Genomic DNA, 14,179 nt, shown 5'->3' on the forward strand with positions numbered 1-14,179 from the left:
GGCGACTACGCCGCTTACCATCAGCGATTTGGTCATCAAAACAACAAGCTGGACTGCTCATGCGGCAGCGCTAAGGAACCATATCACTTCTTTAAATGCACTATAAACAACCTAAAACGTTCAGACTGGCCCCTGGCCCCTGTAGAAATACAATCTAACAAACAGGCGATCACATATATCAAGAAACTCTTACACACACCTAGCAAGCTCACTCAGCTGATTACCGACTCAGAGTTCTACACTCAGATCTGTCCTAACTACTAAAGGACCCTTAGAAAGCGACCATCTTTTCAACAAAGCCCGCCGCCCCTTTTATAAACTTACCACTCAACTGATCACTCGAATATACCACACCCCTAAAAACCGCAAACCCAATATACAATATAAGAGCCTTGCCGCTCGGCTAAACAAATAGCAACCCACTCCCACTTCTTCTCCTTCACCATAGGGATCGGAGCCCACAACGAGCCTATCCACCCGGGAACCAAGCTCTACCCTAACAAGAACCCGGATCAGACGTACCCTTCTGGAAACAGAAGTGGATCGCACCTGCAGAGGAGCGAACAGCCCCTGGCATTGAAGTTAAATTGCTAAATTCGGTTGCGACGATCACGCCGCTCAAATAGTCCCTTATCTTAGCACGTCTAAATACCCTTAGGGAGGTTCAAGACAGACGTTAATTAATATAAATAAATAAATAAATAAATATATATCAAGATTATCGAGAATTAAATAATATTATAATAAAAAATTGTTATTTACTTCTTATTGTTTACAAAATTCTGAATACTCTTTATAATGCTATAGTATATATAAAACTAAATATTATTACCATTTTCAATAAACTTTATATTATAAAAGGTAATAAATAAAAGACAGTTTTTATTATTTGCTTCAATCTTTTCGAATTATTTATTATACTTTTTAGCCTTTATAATGTATTAGTATTCTTTTAATATTATACTAATTATACTCTATTTAATGAATTAGATAAATATTATATAGCATATCTAAACAATGTTCTTATATATTCAATAAATAAATTAAAGTATAGAAAGTATATTCGAATTATAATACAAAAGTTGACAAATATTAAACTATAGATTAATATAAACAAATACAAATTCAAGACTATTTCTACTTATTATTTAGAATTAATAATTACAATTAAAGATATACAAATAAACCCTGAAAAAGTTATTATAATTCTATCCTAAGAATAACTACTTTTAATAAAAGATTTACAATATTTTTTAGAATTTGTTAATTTCTATTAATAATTTATAAAGAACTTTTCAAAGATTTGTAAATCTTTTTAAAATTTATTATAAAAGAATATTAACTGATTTTAAAATATATTATATAAAAATGTTTTTGTTATATTCAAGAATATATTTATAATAATATTAATTCTTATATATTTTGATTATAATAAGTGAATAATTTTGAAAACAAATGCTTTAAATTGAACATTAGGGGGAATACTTTCCTAATATAATTCTAATAGTTTTTTACAACTAATAGCTTACTTCTTAATAAAATACTTTATAATAAAATATAATTATAAGATTTATAATAAAGAGTTTCTTATAATCATTAAGTTTATAAAGAAATAGCAACCAAAACTTCAAAGTTTGTAACAGAAATTTAAGATTCTTATTGATTATAAGAACCTAAAGTACTTTATTATAATAAAGGCTTTAAATTAATAACAAATCCGTTAATATAAATACCTTTTTTATTATAACTTTTATATAATCTATTAATTAAAGTTTAAAACTATTCAATTAAACACTTTAAATTAAAAGAGAAAGAATAAACCAAACTTTATAATTAAAGATAACAAATATTTAAAGAATAGAAAGTATATAATTTTATTAATAAATAAATTCAATATTAATCTTTATAATAAATTGAAAACTAATATTTACTTAGTATTAATAAACCTTATAGTATTTATAAAGGATAAATCAATCAATAAACTAATCAATAATGTCTATAAAAAATCAGATATAGTTTATCAATTTATTATAGTAATTAAGAATTAATACATATATAAATAGTTAATAGAATTCAGAAAAACACTTCAAATTGTCATACAAAATTATTATATAGTAAATAATAGAATATATTATTAAGAAAGATTATAGATTCTATTAAATAATAAATTAAAAGTATAGATCATTTATAAAATATATTCATCTAATTTAATTAAATATTCAAATTAAATTAAAACAATCAATCTTTTACACATATTAATAATTACAAATATATTAGAAAATTGTTTTATATATATAAGCATATAATTTCTATATATATACAAAATCATCAAGATCAATTTCACTCAAATTCCTATACTTATTATTAATCCCCTTTCAAGTTTAATCTAATATATTAATAAATTATATTTATTACAATTCTATATATAAATATATTCTAATTATTGTTTATTAATTAATTAAAATGAAACATTTTATAAAGATTAAAATATTTATAATAAAAAAACTTATTAATATTTTTATTAATTATATTTATATTTTATATAATCTATCAAATAACATCATCTCTAATTGTAATATATAATTCATATTTAGTTTTCAGTTTAAATTAATTAAATAATTATAACTCTTTAACATTCTTTAATATTTTATTTATAAATAAATAAACAAATAAAACAAATAAATTCTGTTTTTGAATAATATTTACAAGTATTTATGAATTTTTATTAAAATGATTGAATATAATTATTACCTTTTACTAAATTCGCATCAAATAATATAATTTTAAAGATTATTAATTACTTGTTATTCTTTACTAATTATAAGTTTAATTCATATATTAATATAGAGTTTAATAAACCTTACTTATTGAATATAACTATAATATAGAAGTAAGAGTTTTTCAAGAATAATAAGATAATAAATAAAATAAAAAGAATTCTATCCTAATTATAAGCTTTTACTAGGCAAATAATTATAATATATAAAGAAAACATAACGTAATTTATCAGCATGTGGGCCATATCAGCATATAGACCACTTTCACCTCAATTTATACTTTTTTTTTCAACACGCGTTTTATTAACGATCTATAATAAATTCGAATAACTAAGAAGCCCGTATACTCCTTACCATCGAAACTATTCAAAAAAACAAAAAACTAAGTATTCGAAAGATTACTAAAATATATAATATTCTGCATATAATATTATAATATAAAACTAACGGTTTTATTCTTTATACAGAATATCAACATAAATCTTATAATCTTTTAGAGCTAAAAGAGAATGTTATTATCGAATATATACTTAATATGGATTCAAAAGGATTTCCATCTAATATCAAAAGTGTGGAAGATATAGTAAATTATATTCTTAAATCGAAAAATACAAAATGTATTAAGAAGCTCTAGGCATATTGATTTATAAAGTATTGAATCGAATTAAAGATATGTTTTAATTATGTTTATAATTTTCACAGAGCTTTTTGTAAAGATTCTAAGCTTATTGAAGATTGATTTCGATTGATTGTGAATATATAAGCGAAATACGATATTTTGAACGGAGATTTCTATAATTTTAATGAAATAGGCTTTATAATAGGGATTATAAGTACAGTAATGATTATTATTAGTATTGAGAGATGTAGTAGAAGTAAATCAGTACAATCAGGTAATTGGGAATGAGCTATAACAATAATATATGAAAATAAAGAGGATGAAACTATTCCCTTATTTTTAGTAATTCAAGGACAAGTTTATCTCTTTAATTAGTATATCAAAACAAATCTTCCTGTGGAATAGGCTATCAAATCTATATCTAATAAATAAACGAATAATAAAACGGGTTTAGAATAATTGAAACATTTCAATAAGTATATTAAGAATCAAAGAAAGGGTAAATATCGAATATTAATACTAAATAGATATAAAAGTTATGAATCAATATTATTTCAAAACTATTACAAAGAGAATAATATTAAATATATATGTTTACTATTACATTCAAGTTATTTAACTTAATTACTTAATATGAACTGTTTTAGCAATCTGAAATGTTTATATAGTATTCAAATTAATGGATTTATTAAGGTATATATTAATTATATTTCGAAGATTGAATTCTTTATAGCTTTTAAAATTATATACAAAGAATCAATTACTTCTCAGAATATGAAATCAAGATTTCAAAGAATAGGTTTAATACCATTTAATCCTGAAACTGTATTTTCGAAATTAGATATTCGAATTCATATACCTACCTCCTCCTTTTTTGATTTAGATCAATGGGTCTCTTAAACCCCTTATAATCCAATTAAAGCTCTTTCTTAATCAATATTAATTAAATCTCGAATAATTCATTATCAATCAAGCTCCTCTACACCTTTATTTGAGATTGTACTAGTTCTAGCTAAGGGTATAGAGAGATTAGCTTATGAGAATATACTTTTGAATATAGAGATTCGTATACTTCAAAAGGCAAATAAGGTATTAAATAAACATCAACACACGAAAAAAACTTAATTACGTTAAGGAGGAATATTTACTAAACAAGAAGCTCTTGATATATTATTTCAATAAAAAATTGATATTTAGATTTAATGTGATAAACATTAAAATGGGGGGAATCCTAATGAGAAAGTATTTTCTAATAAATATTGTAGTAAATATAGAAAACCAGATTATAATTCAAGAACTTATTAAAACAATATAATAGATCCTAGATTATTAGATTCTTAATAGTTTTAATTAATTGATATAATGGTTATTGAATAATCTATATTCGAAAGTATGAATTGAGGTGAAAGTGGCCCACATGTGTTACGGGAGCTGCCTCTAGGGTCACGTGGAAGTGTCTAGAGATCTCTCGAGGTGGTTTAGACTAGACTTCAAGTAGGAATTCAATAAGGTTGTAACTGGTTGCAATTCTCGTAACTATAGTATGAAACTAATGATTGATCTTGAGCACGAAGCTCTACATTGTAATGAAACCCATTCCCTTATATAGACCTTCGTTCCTTGTTGTCCCATTGATCCCATCGTGTCCCACCAGGTGGGAGCAGTGGGATCCAGTGGGAATCTCTAATCCCGTGACTTTCTGATCAGGTGACTCGGTATGTTAGATGTCGTCGTAACACTATCCCCTTCCTAGCTTAGCGCTTGTCCCAAGCGTTTATAAAGTGAGTTTCCCCCACTTGATTAATTCCGTAGTGCCTTCCTTTCTGTTTGTTATGATGTCCGTTATTCGTTCTTCAAAATAAGTGTAGTCGCTGTTTGGAGAAGAACCTTGAGTGTCGGGTGCTTCCAAATGCTGTGCGCTGTGGTGAATGTATAAAGAGTGTGGGCAGTGATCGTTGTGATGTGTATGGCCACTCTGCGGGCGATTGGTCTTGTGTTAATTCTGAGGAAGAGCGTCTTGAGTTCGAGGAGGAGAAGGCTGCGAATGCTATGGCTGAAGCAGCTGCTCGGCTGGCTCGCCTGCGAAGGCAGAAGCGTGTTTTGCGGGAAAAGGCTGGCAAAATGCTTCAACATGACCTTCGTACTATTGAAGCTCTTGAAGAGTTTGAGGCTGAGGAACAGCGATTGGAAAATGAGCGTATTGAGAAGGAAAAGGAGTTGGCGTCTGTCTCTGCTGCTGGCCCTAACGACGGTTCCTTTGTTTTCGATTCTTCTTCTTTGGACCCTTCGATCCTGGCTTCAATGGATTCTCCTTCCTTCTGGGCAAATCCGGATATTGCTGGTGGAACGCCTCCAACTTCTCAGGGCAGTTGAGGTTTGTTCTTGGTTCCCATGAATTTTCGGTATGTGGATAATCTAACCATTTGATCAAATATTTAATTGTGCCTCTGACGTATTTACAATCTAGTATTGTTTCGACATCGTATATGGCGTTCGGGTTGACTGGTTCGATTTCCGTTAATGGCGCATTCGGCGCTCCTGGTGGTGCTGGTTCGAGCAAGGATATATGGAATACTGGGTGAATATTCATTGTGTCTGGTAATTTCAATCGATAGTTAACCGTTCCTATTACTTTATCAATCTTGAATGGTCCTAGTTTCCTGTGGTCGAGTTTATTGCTTGGTCTTTTGATTTCAAGGTTTCGTCGTAGCAAATAAACTTTATCCCCCTCTTTAAGCGTAGGTTCCATACTACGTTTCGTATTGTAGTACGCTGCTGTTCTGGATGATATGAATCTTAGATCGAGAGCAAGCTGCTCTTGTAAATCCTTTAATTGTTCGACTTGTATTATTGCTGATTCGGCATTAACTTCTTGTGGTATCGGAATTTTATACGCTTGTGGATTAAACCCAAAATTAGCCCGTGCTGGTGTGATTTTCGTGGTTTCCGTTTCCGATGTGTTATATGCGAATTGTGCCATAGGTAATAGTTCTACCCAATTGTCTTGTCGATAATTTACATAGCATCTAAGATATGCTTCCATTGTCTGATTGGTCCTCTCTGTTTGACCATCGGTTTGTGGGTGAAAGGCTGTTGATAGCTTTCTTTTAACACCCATTAGTGCTAATAAGGTAGTCCAGAATTTCGAGGTAAAGAGCTTGTCTCTGTCCGAGATTATCTCATCTGGTACTCCATGTATGCTTACTATGACCCTAAAGAATACATATGCTAGTTGCTCAGCAGTCCATGTTTCTTTGAATGGTATCATGTATGCAAATTTTGTCAATCTGTCTACTACATTGAGTATTGCGTCGTACTCAATTCCTGTAGTAGGGTCTTTCGAGAGTGGTAGTTTGACCACAAAGTCCCATGTAATGGACTTCCATGGCTGAGAAGGCATGTCTGGGGTCTGGAGCTGACCATACGGAGCGTGTCTAGAGGACTTATTCCGTATGCAGGTATCGCAATTTCCAACAACTTCTTCAACTATCGTTCTCATTCGTGGGAAGTAACTGATTTCCCGTAATCTTGCGAATGTTCTCGCAATTCCCTGATGTCCATGTGCCGGCAACCCGTGTTGTTCCGTCACGAATTCCTTAGTCATTCGACTAGGAATGTATACTTTTCCGTGGAAGTATATGATCTCGTTTTCTATCGTGAATCCTGGTTCTATTGTCTTGCGTATGCGTATAGCTGTAGCATCCTTGTCGTAATGTGATTGGATTTGATTTCTGAGATGGTTGTCTTTCAATATATGAGTAGCTGCAAGCTGTGGTGCATTGTAAACAAGTGATTCGCCTTCTTTCTTGAATATTGCGTATGATTCGTACAACTTATTTTCTTGGTATTCTGGTTTTCGGCTAAGAGCGTCGGCTCTAGCGTTTTCTGATCCTTTAACATATGAAATCTTAAAATTGTAATTGGCCATGGTCTCCGACCATCTGACCTGTCGTCTGTTTAACTGCTTCGTTGTGGTGAAGTAAACCAAGTTCTTATGATCTGTGTACACTTGTACTGGGTATTTTGATCCTTCCAAATAAACTCGCCATTCTCTAAATGCGTCGACTATTGCTAGTAATTCTTTGTCATATATTTCGTAGTTCAATTCGGCTGGTGATAGCTTTCGAGAGTAGAATGCGATTGGTTGCTATTTCTCATTTTGACCTGGTTGGCTCAGAACTGCCCCTATAGCGAAATCTGAGGAGTCGGTCTCCACTATGATTTGCTTTTCTGGATCAAATGTCAACAGTATTGGCTCCTCGGCCACTGCTTGTTTGAGCGTCTCGAATGACTCCTGCGCCTTGGCGGTCCATTCGAAGCTTCCTTGATCTTTTCTGGTTAACGTGGTTAAGGGTGTAGTAATCCCTGAATAACCCTTGATGAATCTTCTGTAGAAGTTGACAAATCCCAAGAAGGACTGTACTTCTTTGATTGTGGTTGGCTGCCTCCATTCGAGCACTGCCCTAACCTTGTCCTTGCTCATCTTGAGCCCTTGGCTTGATACGGTGAACCCTAAGAATTCTGTTTCCTTGACGTGGAATTCGCATTTGCTTGGTTTACATAGCAAATCTGCCTTGGCTAAGCTTTCGAGGATGCTGCTAACATCCTTGATGTGTTGGCTCTCGTTGTTTGAATATACTAGGATGTCGTCCAAGTAGCATATACAACAAGTGTCTAAGTATGGTGACAACACATTGTTCATGAGTCTCATGAAAGTAGCTGGTGCGTTAGTTAGCCCGAACGGCATAACTTGGTACTCGTATAGCCCGTATCTTGTTTTGAAAGCGGTTTTCCATTCCTCGCCTTCCTTCATTCTGATCAAATGGTACCCGTTGCGCAGGTCCATCTTGGTGAATATGGTAGCTCCGCCTAATCGATCTCTTAATTCCGTAGCTAATGGAAGTGGATATCGATCCTTCTTGGTAAGCGTGTTGAGCTTTCTGTAGTCCACAACTAGTCTCTTAGTACCGTCCTTCTTGGGTACCCACATAGTTGGACTTGCCACTTGGGACGTGGATTCCCTGATCCATCCCTTGGCCAAATTGTCATCGATATATTCCCTGAGCGTCTTCAGCTCATCGGCTGACATTGAATAAATTGGGGTGTGCACAGGCATCTTGCCTTCCTCCAATATTATCTCATGATCCCATGGCTTGTGTTCTGGCAAAGCCTCATGGATCCCTGGTTCCTTGAACACATGTTCGTATTTCTTGTACTGTTCTGGTATCATAGGCTCTTCTGCCTTGATTGCGATTTCCTGCCGTGTCGTTGGCTTCTGCATTTGTAGAGGAGGTGTACTGGCCTTCGCTCTTAATGGAGGACCCTGGACTGGGTGTCCTACGTCACCGAAGTTGTTCGCGTTCAACTCCCCTTGGCGCGTGTTACGTCTCGCGGACGCCTCTAGCGTGTCTCCTTGACCACATTTGCACTGATCAAAGGTCACTGTCTCTTGTGACCAATCTATCCTAGGATTGTGTGCCTTCAACCATGGCATTCCTAGGATGATTTGTTGTTGGCCCAATGGCACAACGTCAAGCTGTATAACCTCTGAATGTTGGTTTATGTTCATTTGTACTGGTCGTGTCTCCTGTGAAACGTTCCCGTCCAATCCTGCTAGCTGGCCATCAACTAACTGCAATTGATATGGTTTCTGTTTCTTCTGAAGTGGAACTTTCAAGTACTTTGCAGCTTCTGGTGCAATAAAGTTTCCTGTAGCCCCTGAATCTATCATGACTTGCTGTATTTGTCCGTTTATTTTGACCTTGCAGTATATCTGTCCTGCTTGTCCTGTAGCATTCAATTGCTGGGTAACTTGTTTTTTGTCTGTTTCGTTGGATTGCTGGTTCCTTGTCTTTCTTTTCTTGGGGAACCATCCGGTTGCTTCTTTATCTGATCGATGGATTCCGCAGAATTCATCATAGCAAGCAGTCCAGCTCATCATCGCGTGATCTGCTGGTATCTCTTCCTTAATACAATCTTCCGTTACCGATGGTGATGGGGTTCGGTAGTACTCCTGTTCCCACAAGTCTACTGCATTCATACCCTCTTGGTTTCGCGGTAACTCGTCCAATAATTTCCGGAATTCTTCACTGGTGAAGGTCTCAGTTTCTTCGGTCTTAGCTGGATGTTCCTGGGATACAAAGGTAGCGTTAAGTTGGCCTTTGCCGAACTTGGGTTTGAAGTTGCCTTTCTTTCCTCCTGTCTTCTTACTTCGGCAATCCGCTGCCCGGTGCCCTGCTTTTCCACATTCAAAGCATAAGTTGTTTTCTCGTCTTCGTTTCTTTTCCGGATCATCATTCCCACCTTTGTGGTGCGTAGCGTCGAGTTCCATAGGGTCTCCATATCTCTGTGGATTGTAACGTGGTCTTCCCTCATTCTTGCGGTAACGCTCTTGCTTTTGATTTCCCTGGGGTTTGTATGATCTTTGACTTTGTCGATATCGGTAAAGACGATCATCTGATTCGATGGAGTCCTGGATTAGGTCGTTCAAGTCTACACTCTCGGCAGATCTTTCTAACTCCAGTCTGACTTCTGGTTTGAGTCCTTTACGATAGTGACTCATAATGGCGGTTTCGTCCCACTTGGTTGTTCCAGCATATCTTCGAAATTCCGTAGCATACTTCAATGCTGATCCTGTCTGCTTGAGGTTGAAGATCTTATCTTCCGCTACCTCTAGCTCATTGGAGTTCCCGAAGATTCTACGAATCTCTGTCTTAAATCCTTCAAAACTGTTGAAGATTGTTCGAGTGGGTTGCATGCGATCCTGGTCGTCATGCTCGAAATAGTCTCGTAAATATGGTTGAATCCGCTTGCTTGCTTCTCCTCTGAGATATGATACAGCCCATACACTCTTGAATTCCTTTTCGGTGAACTTGTCTTCGTTGAATCTGAAGTAGATTTCAAGTTGTAAGAGGAAGGTGTCGAGTTCCTGTCGAATTCCTTGGTATTTGTCTGGTAAGGCAATCTTGAGTGTTTCGTTGATGGTAATCTCCTTGGGAGCGTCGGTCATCTCGATATCGTTGATGTCGGGTGCTTGTGCCTGACTGCTCGCGGATGTATTGGTGGGTGCCATATCGTCGGTTGGTATTGAATTGGTACTTGAAGCAGAAATGGTGCTCAAAGTGTTACGGGAGCTGCCTCTAGGGTCACGTGGAAGTGTCTAGAGATCTCTCGAGGTGGTTTAGACTAGACTTCAAGTAGGAATTCAATAAGGTTGTAACTGGTTGCAATTCTCGTAACTATAGTATGAAACTAATGATTGATCTTGAGCACGAAGCTCTACATTGTAATGAAACCCATTCCCTTATATAGACCTTCGTTCCTTGTTGTCCCATTGATCCCATCGTGTCCCACCAGGTGGGAGCAGTGGGATCCAGTGGGAATCTCTAATCCCGTGACTTTCTGATCAGGTGACTCGGTATGTTAGATGTCGTCGTAACAACATGCTGATATAGCCCACATGCTGATAAATTACGTTAAACCAATATTATATTAACTTATTATATTATTATATAGATTAAAAGGTATTTATAAATATTAAGAATATAAAAACCTTTTAAAAAGTAAAGAAATTAGATAATTAATGAATAGGATTATATAAGATTATAAAAGTTTATTCTTGTTTTTATTTTGTTTAATTATTAAATAATATTCAAATATTTCCTGTTTTTTTATTATTCATTACTTATTTCTATAATCAATAGAATATATTTCCTAATATAAATTATAATTAATAAATCAAAATCAATTATTATTAAAAATAGTATTTTCAAAAGAAAGAATAACAAAAATAAATTAATACAGAAGTAAATCTTTGAAGAAGTTATAGATAATTATAATAAAGATGATCATTATTATCTAATTAAATGAAAATATTATGCTTCTATTTAACAATCAATAGCAAACTTGAAAAAAAACGAAAGACTATTAATAAAATATTATTATATATATTCTAAAAAGCTTAATTTATTAAGATGAATTTTAAATAACTCTAAAACTAAAACAATCTTATTATTTATACTAAAACATTTAGAGAAGATATAGAGAGTTTGAAGATCAACTTGTAAAAGAAAAGTTAGATTAATGTAAAGTATTTAAATTACTAATTCAACAAATTCAATTATTTATTTAATTTATATATAATAATAAACTATATAATGGATTTAGCTTACTTAGAATAAGTAAGTGTTACGACAGACATCACATGACACATTCGCGTGTCACATGAGGGAGCCTTGGGGAGCTACGGGCTCCAGGAGCATACGGATCCTAGGGGCTCCAGATGACGAAGGTCTATATAACAAATGAGTTTCATTAGGATATAGAGCTTTGTGCTCAAAAACAATCATTAATTTCATTACTATAGTTACGAGAATTGCAATCAGTTATAACCTTATTGAATTCCTACTTGAAGTCTAGTTTAAACCACTTCGAGAGATCTTTAGACATTTCCACGTGACCCTAGAGGCAGCTCCCGTAACAGTAAGCTCTTAAGGAAGAGTATTATCATGAGTTTAATATATAATTATATGAATATCTAAGGTATTTATCCTTTATATAGTCGATACTTCTTCATCTTCTTCTTCACTTTTAGTAAAATATCATATATTTTATCTAGTATCTATCTCTTACACCGTAATAATTATTATAATTATAAATAACATAGTTCATACACGAGCGAATCATATTATTAAATGAATTACTTAATTTATATATAAAATTTGTCTGTATATAACCGTATACTTTTTTTATTAGTAAATAGAATTATTCAATTTCTTATATAAAATCTAATTTTTCATTTATTTTATAAATCTAATCTTTATTTAAAAAATCTAATTATTATTAAAGTTATTAAGAAAAAAAGAGGGTTTATAATATAAAATATAATAATTCTAAGCTAAAATGAATTATTTTAAAAAGAATCTAAATAACGTAACTTATGGTGAACCGGGTCATATGGGGAATCGGGTTATAAAATTCAATTCTCTTTATATGATCTTGTTTTACGAGCTATATATTCATTCAATTCTAATTCTAAATTACTTGAATTAATTTTTGGTTCTTTTTCTTCAATCTCCTTTTCTAATTTTTCAATTAGATGTTTATGTGGTTGTTCTCGTGGCTTTTTCTTTTTAGGTTTTTTCTTTGCTTTATGTATTATTTTCAGTACTTTCTTATTATTAAAGACAAATTGATTTTGTAATTTGATTCTTTTATTTTTAATTCTTTTCTTTTGAATTTTAATTATTTCTTAAATATTAGTGATCTGTTTCCGAAATAGAGCTATCTCAGTATTTTGAGATTCTACAAGCTTAATTATTCTTTTAGCATATTAATGAATTGGTGATATAAAAGAATCATTATTTACTAGAACTTTATTAAAGGTTTGATTTACTTGTCTTAATTCTGTCCCATTTGAAGGAGAGCTTCTAAATATAGATAAATCTAGATCTTGATTGGAAATTCTTATTTATAAAGTGGAAGGTTGTTAGGAGGAGTTAAATAATAATGAATTAAGTATTTTTCATAAGGCAAAAGGTATTAAACCAGCTCCTCTTCAATCAGCTTTAATATTAAAAGAATTCAGTACTTTTTTTCTAATATTTTGAAAGAGTTCTATTTATTCAATTCTTTAATTTCGCTTTATATTAGCTCGAGAATATTGATCGACCTTTAAAGTATAATATTGTTTTATTAGCCTATATATTATAATATTAAGTGATTAAAGTAAATAAAAGTAATAAAGAGGTAATATAAGTAAATCGATATCCTTCTCTATATAGAAAGCAATAAAGCTGCCTGTAATATAACTTGAATAGCTATTTATAATCAAAAATCAAAATCAATCATCTAACACTTTCTTGAATTCTAATTCGAAAACCCTTTTTAGTCATTCTAATTTATAACTATTTGAAATCTATTTATTCATATTAGTAAAGAACTATTAGTTTTGAGATATATCCTTTGAAATTTATACAGAATTTGTATTCTAAGCCTTGAAAATGATTATAAATAATAAAGCTTTTTTAACTATATTAATATATTCAAATATAGTTATTCATTCTTATTTACCAATTGTAACTTTCTAATTCGATTTCTGAGTAGAATTAATTATAATATATATACTTTGAATACTTCCAATTTTAAATCTGGTTTTATTCATATTATATATATCATTTAATTCATATTTTCGTTTAATAAGATATATACGAAATATATCAAATTAAGCTTGAATATTCTTCAATATTACCTCTTTAGCTTGATTAGACTCTAATTGATATAAATAATATGTTTTAAATTTTAAATGTCGTTTTTGAAATCTATAGATTCATTTGTAGCCTATAGATAGAATTTCTGTTGAGGTAGGAATTCGAGATAATGTAATCTGAATGTATCTGTTACGATGGTCTGCCACAATAGACGTCACGTGACCCCGACGCTTAGGTAACCGGATCAGAGGGATCATTAGTGATCCAGTTGATCGGATCAGAGGGATCATTTGTGATCCGACTGAGCACAGAGAACGAAGGTCTATATAAAGGAATGGGTTTCATTACAGTGTAGAGCTTCGTGCTCAAGAACAATCATTAGTTTCATTACTATAGTTACGAGAATTGCAACCAGTTACAACCTTATTGAATTCCTACTTGAAGTCTAGTCTAAACCACCTCGAGAGATCTCTAGACACTTCCACGTGACCCTAGAGGCAGCTCCCGTAACAGTTCCTTATATAACCCGGTTCACCATAAGTTATGTTACTATAAGTATTTCATTTTTATTATAG

Source organism: Botrytis porri (genome assembly GCF_014898465.1).
Source record: "Botrytis porri strain MUCL 3234 chromosome Unknown BPOR_012, whole genome shotgun sequence".
In the NCBI taxonomy this organism is placed as follows: Eukaryota; Fungi; Ascomycota; class Leotiomycetes; order Helotiales; family Sclerotiniaceae; genus Botrytis; species Botrytis porri.